This window comes from Lagopus leucura, unplaced genomic scaffold (assembly GCF_019238085.1).
Source record: "Lagopus leucura isolate 7727_CA_CO unplaced genomic scaffold, USGS_WTPT01 Super-Scaffold_100157, whole genome shotgun sequence".
Taxonomy (NCBI): Eukaryota; Metazoa; Chordata; class Aves; order Galliformes; family Phasianidae; genus Lagopus; species Lagopus leucura.
Window position 1 is genome coordinate 37,649,172 of NW_024962334.1, and position 10,391 is coordinate 37,659,562.

A 10,391-nucleotide genomic window follows, 5' to 3' on the forward strand; every position below is an offset into this window, starting at 1 on the left:
AAATCTACAAATACTTGCAATTGTCCAAAATCACAGTCACCTTGTGAACTAAACTCAATATCAGTGTCTAGAAGCCATGTGCAGCGTATGCTTTCAGCATATAAATATTTTGTATTTCTCACTGCAGGAAACACCACAGGGCATCAAAGCTCCTGAAAACTCTATCATGGACTAGGTACTATCCCATTTTTACAATGAGAAACAGTTCTTCCTTGAAGTTTAAATGACTTCAGCCACTGTTTGTATTTCTCTAACAAGACTGGATCTATACAGTTCATACATCTGCTAAACTAAATATTTCTAACAATTTTCCTACCAGTACAGCATTACTAACATATTTTCAACATGTAATTTAAATCCTTTAAAACAGACATATCAGTGCAATGCAATTGTATTTATTGCAAATCATTAAGACCATTAAGTAGCTCCAAGAAAATATACTATATTCTTCTTCCTTTTATGAGTAGGAGCTACAAGACTGGCATTAAAAATAGAGAATTTGTAGAGACTATGAATTTATCTTCTGCTAAAGCAAACACTTCAAGATTTACCGCTAGTCACATCATAAGCTAGCCCAAACATACACCATAAAAATGAATCTATCTCTGCAGGGTCTATTTTATAAACAACTATAGCCTTTTCTTACCCTCTTGCTTATTGTAAGCCTGCACAGAAGCAGTAAAAGTTAATATGCACTACATTAACTACTGAAATGTTATTGCACATCAAAAAGGCTTACTGGTATACTTTGCAAACATGCCTACCTGAAAGCCATAAAACAATGACATATCATGAGTCAGATCTACTGCAGTGCATTGCAATCAAGTTCTTGCTCTCATCATTTAAAAGTTTCTTGATACAAAAGTTGTTCTACGTGATCTTCAAAAGAAGATTATGCCTATGATACAACAGATATTTTTAGCACTTGGGAATCAGGTAACCATATAACAAATACTGTTACAGGATAAATTGCAAAGAATGGAATACACACACCCTATTTTGTAATCAAATGCAAGGATACCTGTGTCTTGTCTCAAAAAATCCTTCAGCTGCTAATCACTGAAAGCCCAGAAGACAGATGTGAGCAGAACTGGCATACAGTTACCTTGTTCTGGCTCTCCACCCTTGTTTGCTACTGACCATCACTGGAGACCAAGTATTGGAGAGCAGGGTCTTACCAGGGATTATTCAACTTGATATGGTTGCATTCTTATGTTCTTATGCAAAACTCTACAGAAAGTGCTGAACACAAACAGAATTAAAAAACATCTCCTCCTCCAAAAGTAATATAAACCACCTTCTCTGTGACTGAATGGACTACAAATGCTCAGGGTTTTACTTGGTATCTGTACGTTGAGATAAAAGCAAAAAATATCAGCATAAATGCAACAGAATTATGATTTTAATTTAGTTTCCAGCATAGCAAGAAATAACAGCAAGGAAGATTTCTGTAGAATTTCTTCCTCAGTTTCAAAGAAAATAATCATCTTTTCTAGTTCAGTGGATCATATCAGGCACTATCGGGTATCGTATTAGCCTGTCACGCTTGGTGTCCTAGAACTTGCCAGTCCAAGATGAGCCAGCGTAAGATGCATGGAAGCTCAGTGAATATGACCTGTTTACAAGTAAATTCTTTCCTAACACCCAAGATACAGTGGTCGGCTCACAGTTACAAACATACGCTTAGCCACATGATTTACTGCATTCTTTAAAGAAAATGCAGAGCCAGTAAGTTCCTCGGGTAATCATGCATCACAAAAAATCCTTTAAAATTTAAACTTTTTAGATGAAAAATTTATTTTGGATTAACATTTGTGCTTCATGGGAAGTAGATGTTAATTGATTCAGATTTTTTGTATCTGATTATTCAGTGAGTCTTGTTCCTACCTCCTCTAACCAAGGACAAATACTTTTCACTTGGAGAGTGGTTAAGCACTGGAACAGGCTGCTGAGAGAGACTGTCAAATCTCCATCCTAGGAGATATTTGCAGCTCAGCTGGGCGTGAGACTGAGTAAGCTGATGAAACGTGGATGCTGGACTGCTGTGAGCAGGGCTGAAGCAAACAGAGATCCCTTCCTGCCCAAACTGCTCCATCAGTGCTTTATTTCAAAGCCTGTTCAGTTCCTCTTAATACAGTCCCCTTTGTTTTTCCCTCATTTTTCTATTTTTTCCTTCAGAAGAACTGATAAAAGGACTCAAAGTGAGGGAAATACTACTTGCACATCTCAGGGGCATTGTGTTTCTAATATCTGCTTTTCTCTTTGTCATTTTACAAAAGTTTTGTTCCTCTTATTTCTCTATGAAACAACTTAAAAGCCTAAATAAGCCCTCTGAATGCCTGATGCCCACTGTTTTCTTACTGCACTCAGAGAAATGTATGGTCTCACAGACTATTTCTATTCCAGTATGTTTCATTCTATAAATCATACTGGCTTATAGCTATCCTGCCATTCTCACTGAAATGTTTTACAACACCGTCTCTAATGATTACTTCTCTGCACAACGGTAAGACACATGGAAACCTTAGGAGGCACCACCATTCACATACACCATGAATCCACCTTACTCACAAGAAGTGAGACACAGCAGTGAGTGCTTCATATTTTAGAGAAGGATCAGCTCTCCTGCAGCTGCCTACTTATGTACTTCAAGTGACTATCACATAATAGCCTGAGACAACTTGTGCTACAAAAGTACGTTAAGTCGCACTACTTTCCTTCTGAGACAGCTTTCCTATTCCTGTTTTTAAGAAAGATTTAAAAAAAAAAAAACCTCAGTTTTAAAAACAGTCTGCAGACAAATCATCTGTAACCCTTATCAATATAAAGTACTATCAATAGCAATTTAAAACCTCCAAGAACATTTCCAACAAATAAGGAAACAAATACTGTTAATAAAGGCTTTCATCTAACACATCCTTCATGTCCCCAGACAGTATTTATTTACCATACTTTGTTAGGGACTAACATGCTGACTAGTTAGTAGTCTTCAATTATCACATCAGGTGGAGGAGAAATTCTATTTCTATACAAGCTAAAACTGAAAATGACTTTGAATCTCTGAACTGTCAACAAATTCTTCTACGAAAAGGCTTGCTTTACAGAGATTATAAAGTAGGTGTCATCCTTGACACTTGCTTTCTATATTCATACTCCAGGTCTGGAAGAGAAATGCTGCAGAACGCCAGGAAGGATCTTGGAGGGCTCAGCTGTCACACCGCGTGACTCCCTCACTTGCTTTGCAGTCAGATATGGTGCTGTAGATGTCAAAGGTTCTCTATTTAAACTCACTGACAAGAAAAGGAAGAATACTGGGAGAATATGTTAGCAGCTACTATGAACTTGTCTCTAGTATCAGGTCATCCTGGCACTTAATTCAGGATGCTCGAAACAAAAGCTCTGATTCTATTCAAATTAAAAAACACACAACATGCTCCCATCAGATATACAAGTTCAAGACTTACTATGGAAAAATCTAGCATTATGAGTACATACTACAAAGCACTGCTTTTTATCAGAATGACAAACTAGAAAGCCATATATGATTACGTTAATCTCTCATTTCAGATCTCTCTCTCTCACAATTGCATACCACTGTTCTCTGTGTTTCATGTAAAAGTCACAGCTTACTAACCACTTAATGAAGCTGCATTCCTCAAATCCCTGACAGATTACGCAAGGTTGTTTGGATTAGAAATAAGAATTTGCCATTCCACTGCCCAGTGCCCCAATTACATTTTAGTCATAAACATCTGTACCATGGGATATTTGGGGATGAAGGCAATGAAACACATATCTCCTCAAAATGTCTGATTACACCAAGAAGAAGAAAACAGGAAAAAAAATGTGGAGAGGAATAAAGGAGTATCATTTGTCCTTCTAAAAAGAAAAACTATTTTCAATCAAGCTTCTCTCTTTCCATCCCTTATTTACTTCTACTTGGAAAGAAGGAAGCAAAGAATATGAAAATACTTTGAAAGACATTTACAAGAGTCCTGGGTAATTGTCTGCATCAAAGATGACAATTTGTTGCATGGCTGATTCCATTTGAAAAGCTCTTCTGACTCCACATCCCAGGAGCTGGCTGAAACTTTGAGAATAGATCATGAAGAATTAGCTGAGAGCAGCAAAGCAAACAAAAGTGTCATTAACAGCATCCAACTTGCAGTCAGGACAAGGATTACGCTCCTCCTTTCAAAACTGAAAAGCGAGCACATACCTTGTGTCTATGATTGTAGTTTGTCACACACACATTTCCTAGCTGGTAGAAGAGGAGAAGCAGATGTGGATTTAATGAAGGGTCTGTCAGCTGGCACAAAGAGCAGTAACAAACAGGTAAAGAACAGCACAAATGGCCCCAGATTCCATTTACCTGAGCCACCTCAATTTTTTTTTATGAAGTACCTAGAATGATCTCAGATGACTGTTAGCAAAGCCAGGTGTGATTCAGTGTGCAAGCAATGATCTTTGAAGTTTGCAATGATACAACAGACCGGTGTTTAAACAATAACCTCTTACTTCATGTTCTAAGACTGAAAATTTATTCTATTTAGTGACATGGGCAGAGCACTAAAAAAACCAAAGAACTCTAACTTCTGAAACTCATTCCCTTGTTTTCAGTCAAATTCATTTATCAGAAGGTGTTATTCACCAGTATGAAGTCTGTTAGTCACACTTCCAAGGAAAATACTATTATTGTTGCTATTTAAGCTACTGAATGATGAAAATTAGTCCACAAGTTTTATTTTATTGAGTTCAAAGTATTTTCTAGTCCTGTTGATTGGGGTATAATTCAATAGTATTTTACACAACTCAGACACCTTCTTGTCATGAGCCTGCTTAGAAGTCTGAAGGCTGTTATTAAATAAAAGAAAAATAAGGTAATTACTAAATAAGTGTTATAAACTTATTCTAGTTTCAGCTAGGATGGAATTGTTTTCTTCAAAATGTCTGGTAAGATGCCATGTTTTGGTTCTGGGAGAAAAACAACGCTGATAACACACCAATGTTTATAGCTGCTGCTAAGCAGCAAAGTACAGAGCCAAGGCCATTTTCAGCAAAGAGCCCAAGGAGCTGAGAGGGAACAGAATTAGGACAATTGACTTAAATTGGCCAAAGGGGTATTCCATATCACATGACAACATGTGGAAGCAGCTTTGAAGGGAGGGGGAGTTTGTCTTGTCTCTTCTGCTTACTGGGGGCTAGTCAGAGGGTGGTAAGCAATTGCTTTTGCGTTACTTGCTATACACAGTCATATCTATGTACATATACATATATAGATGTATGTATATATATGTATATATATTAATAAGGATTGCCCTTTTCCTTTTCTCTATCTTAGTAAATAGTTTTATCTCAACTCATGAGTTCTACATTCCACTGAGAAAGGGGGAGTGAGCAAACGACTTTATGGAGCTGAGCCACCTGCCAGTTTAAACCAAAACAAACCCTCTCAATTTGCTTTTTATTTTTTTACAGACATTACTGATGATGAGAAACTTGAGTAGACAGTACAAGGAAGTCATATAAACACAACAGTAATCCTTGTAGGTTATTCTCCCATATGTTCAGCCAGAAGTCTCAGATGGCTAACATGATTGAAAGGTATAATTCAAAGCTACAAACATTAGTATTATGAATTGGTACATGTTCATTGTACCTTGGAAGTAGTTGTGTGGAAAAGAAGGAGAAGAAAAGACAACAGTATACCTGCTTTCAGCGAAACAAGGATGGAAACTAAGTTATCTATTTGTTCTCACAGAATTAGGAAAAAAAAATACTAGGCTCCCAGTAATCACTTTTAAATTAATTTAGTAATTTAGAATTAGGTTTCAGTGGTAATCTGAGAATATTACTTTTGCATTGGCTTACCAGTGCATTGATTTACTTACCTGTATGCTGCAAAATCAAGAGAGGAATTGAAGATTAGTCACCACATATCATAGATTTACATTTCCATCAATATGACAGAACAGATCTTGAAATACACAGTCTCCAGTACTAAGAACACCTATGCATATATTTACTTTTTAGCACAGTGTCTTGTTCCACAAATTTCAACATCCATTGCTTTCCTTCCCCACTGAAAAGCTATGTTTATGTGAGATTGAGGTATTAATCCACAGGAGAAAGGTATCCACTTCTTATAACTACTTAACCACAGTTGTTTCAAAGTACCTGACACCCATTTCATAAGCAACCTCCAAAACCAATGTAAATATTTTCTTGCTTAAACCCAGTATTAAGATACAAAAGTATATTCCCCACAGCATCTTTCATTGTCCTCAGCAGCTCGCCAAAAAACTAAAGCATAACTTTTGTTTTTGCAAACTCATTTTTATCCCATTGTATAGATGTCAATTTGTTTCAGATCTATTTGTCATTGTGATTGTCCCTCCAGTATTTTTTCATCAAGATTTGATGGGCTAATATTCCTCTTCTTCCTTTTGGAAACCCAAAGTTGTTTTTCTTTCCTCTTTTTTCTCAACATCTTAGTAGATCAGCTTCTTCTAACTATGCTGTTCTTCAGATACCTCCTTTCCTGAGATTGACCACTTGCCAGACATAATTTTTTATAAAACTCTCCAGTGAGAGTTCTCCCATATAGACTCCCCAGTAAGACCATGATTGTATGCTTCCTCGCAGATGAAATAAATTCCAATAAACAGTGACATAATTACAGTGATGCTACTGTATTACAAAATCTTGGCTTGGGTCAGTTACAGAGAAAATTACAGGTGGATGCTGGTTAAAGATTTGGAGCTACAATTCTTTCATTTGTGACCCATTACTTCATTGGTCTTAATGACACAGCTAAAAACTTTATCCTGTCTTGTATCCCAAGGGTCCCCACTTTCATAAGTGAAAACATGCTGTACCTGACAGGAGAAGAGAAAAAGAAAATAGCACACACAATTTTCTCTCACGGGAAAGGAATGTCAAAGAATCGCACAACAGAGAAGCCCATCAAATTAATGCATCCCTACCAGCACTAATTATAGGTGCACTGCTTGAAACCATAAAGCGTCTTGCCTAATGCACCACTACAAAGACCTTTTTATCAACGGATTGTTCTTGTCAGGTTCACTTCATCAAGAAACAGAATCTCTACAGAAATAAGCAGAGACTCAGAAGTGAGTAAATATATATTTTAGATTGCACTTTGTGGAGAATAAAGATTTTTGCAATCTTCTGATATCAAAACATGCATCCATTCAAGCCTTCCTAGTAAAGAAGCAAAAACTAGCAGAACTTTTTATCAGCTTCCCAAAAACTATTTGCTAAGCTGTCGTGGCCATCCAGACGGCCCTTAAATGTCAGCAGTGGAGAAGATAGAACTGCACAGTCTCTCCGTGCTACACCATTAAAGCCAGAGGACATAACACATAATCCTACTGCATGGATAAGAAAGTCAGGGCAATGATGTAACTGCTTGGGTAACAAAGATATGTTCTGGTATAAGATCTGCAGCAGCTCAAAGCAGCACCAAGGCTGGTGTGTCAGATCAACATTTCCGTTCAACACTTCTCTGGCTTTATTTACAGTCTATATTTATCTGTGAGCAGAAAGAGGGACATTAAGTCAAATGTCAAATTTATAAATATTATTCTCTTCTGCTCTGAAATGTCACTGTGAAAAAAGAAATGTGCACATACTCAGATTTATTTCACAGAGAGAAGGGTGAAATATCAGACTTTCCACAGCCCAGTGTGAGTGAAGGTCCTTTGGAAGTGAGGGAAGTTTGGTGTCTCACAGAACTGCACCTTACAGTTCTCCCTCGTGGTTTCATCAAGCTTCTCTACTCTGGTTGATGAAAGCCATAAAACAATGCAAGTACTTAAAAGGTTTATTTATGATTTTAACCTGCTATCTTGATCATCAGGAGATCTTGGAAATGATGACTGGATGCTGAAGGATAAATGTAACCTTGGGTCCCCTTGTGGAAATTTCCATCTCATAGTGCAATTTAATGAAGATCCCAGTACCAAATCCTAAGATTTTAACTGAAGGCAAGTAGCTTGCTTTCAGATATTACACAGACTTCACTTTAGAAGCTGTCAGTTTGCATATAGGCAGTAAAAAGCCCCTTGGCTAAATACAGACATTGGTGTGTCAGTTAACAGCAATTTCACCCCGCAAGTGTTCTTGCCCTTACAACTCAATGAAGAAAGATTATCTTACAATAAGAGCACTGGAAAGGAAGAAAGAAAAAGAAGAAAAAGAACTACAAAGAAATCACAACGTTGCAAAGAACCAAAACATCCAATTATGCTTTGATCATGGCTTGAATTTCGAATGTTACTGTCATCATTCTTTTTTATTGCACCACATCTTCTGATTACTTGATATCTATATGTCAGATAAACAGAAAAACAAAGCATGATATAGGCAGAAGTAGTAGTTTATCTTACAGACATAATAAAGTCTCTCTCTCAAACATTATTGAGAAGCCTGTCAGCAAAGCAAATCTGAGCACAAAGTGGAAATGAGGCATAATGCTTAATTCCTTCAATCAGCATTTTCCTGTTTGCCAGAAGCACCTCTTTTGGGTGGGCTGACAAGGTGCAAGCTAATTTAACGATCCAGGAGGAGTCAGAACTGCATCCAGGTAGCACTGCTCCCACATTAATTAAGAGGAGACTAAAAAGTAAAGTTCACATAGAAATGGTATTGAGGGAAAAATAACTCAAACACTGGCAGTTATGAAGAGCATACAACGAAGCCAGCATCAGGCCTTCTTATCAGCAAAATTATAGTTTTCAGATTAAAGATCTCAGGACTACTGTACTGAACATACAGACAATGTTGCTTCTGGTATTAATTGCCACTTTTGGATTCATTTCCATCTAGAGCTTTCAAAGCTGTTCTGGAACACATGGAGGCTGTAATGCCAGAAGGCATGAAGCAGTAAATCAGCCCTGGACTGCCTGGTTCCCCAACAAATAAAGGCTCCTTTGTTTGGAGGGCACTCTCCCCAGGTTCATTCTTTGCCTGTGTACCAAAGCTTGCACGGTGTGGCAGCTGTCTCACAGGTCCACTGGGCATCAGAAACATTAAGTAGGAGTTGCCCTGCTTTCTTGATGCTGTGTAATACTTTCTAGCTGAACTTGAGCTCACCAGGCAGCAGTCAAGTTATCCATAAGCTATTTACTCACAACCAAATTTGTCATGGATGATTTGCTGCTGTTTTGCCTGTTTATTCCTATTGAGATAGCCATTTACACCAGAGACGAACTATCCCAAAACAAATCTACAGAAAAATGGCAAAGTGCAGAAAAGAATCAATGGCATTTTGTATGTCTAATCTTCTCCTCCACCCCAGCAGTGTGATGCAACTCTACTCCAGGTTTTGACTTAGTCAGGCAAACACCAAGAAAATGAAGGTATTCGTGTAGGACTTCCATTTGATGCAGCGAGTTACTCTCCTCCTTTTGATGTGTGAAGCCATCTTTTATAACCCTTCTCGTATGCTGTTGCATGGGCTGCCTAACAACCTGATATGACTCCATGTTTTCCAAATAAATTTTCTATTATTTTCCAGTTTTTTTGATCCTAAGTTAACTAATTTTGTGCTGCCATTCACAGTCAGAACAACTCTCAAAGAGCTTAGCAGTAACAGCCAAAGTTCAATTGCACGATAAAGATGATAACAAGTTTTATGTTAATGGAAGCTCTGCTTAAATGCTTTGAGAGAAGAATCACTGTTAATAAATCTTCAAAATAATTCTGGTATCTCACTTTAAATTAAATAATGAAACACTGCATATATGAAAGAAAACAAACACTGCCTCAATATAATCTCTCTTTTCTTGAAAATGCATTTATTTACACTAGCTAGCTAAAAGAAAGACTGATTTTCTTACTCTCTCACCCCTTCCCAGAAGTGATCAAAGGTGTTTGTCATGTTTCACCATTTACCCAGATCAGCAGGGTGTCCCTCAGCAGTCTGCTCCTTTCAGATCACTTATGTCTGCTGGAGAGAAGACTACTTTAAAAAGCACAGTACTTGGTAAAAAAGCAGGTCTTTCACTGACCTTTCTCCAGACTGTGGGTTCTCAGAGCACACAGTCTTATTTAGATCCTGATTTCCTCAAGATGAGCCTGCTGTTTTTCAATCTCAACCTGATTCATCTCTTTCCCATCTTACCTCCATGATATAAAATAGTCTTAATAGCTAAATAAAAAAATCCACTCATTTTGTAGCATGTAAGCTTAGGGTACAGGATTAAAACAACACAGACTGTGAAGAAAAAAAAAAAAAAGAGGGAAGGGGAGGGGAGGGAAAAGAAAGGAAAAGAAAGGAAAAGAAAAGAAAGAAAGAAAAGAAGAAAAGAAAAGCAAAGGGAAAGGGAAAGGGAAAGGGAAAGGGAAAGGGAAAGGGAAAGGGAAGG

General features: G+C 37.5%; 1 protein-coding gene across 15 annotated transcripts in view; it reads right to left on the minus strand.

Moving 5' to 3' along the window:
• Window positions 1-10,391, minus strand: part of PARD3 (par-3 family cell polarity regulator) — a 425,937-nt gene that overhangs the window by 130,561 nt on the left and 284,985 nt on the right. The window lies entirely within an intron of this gene.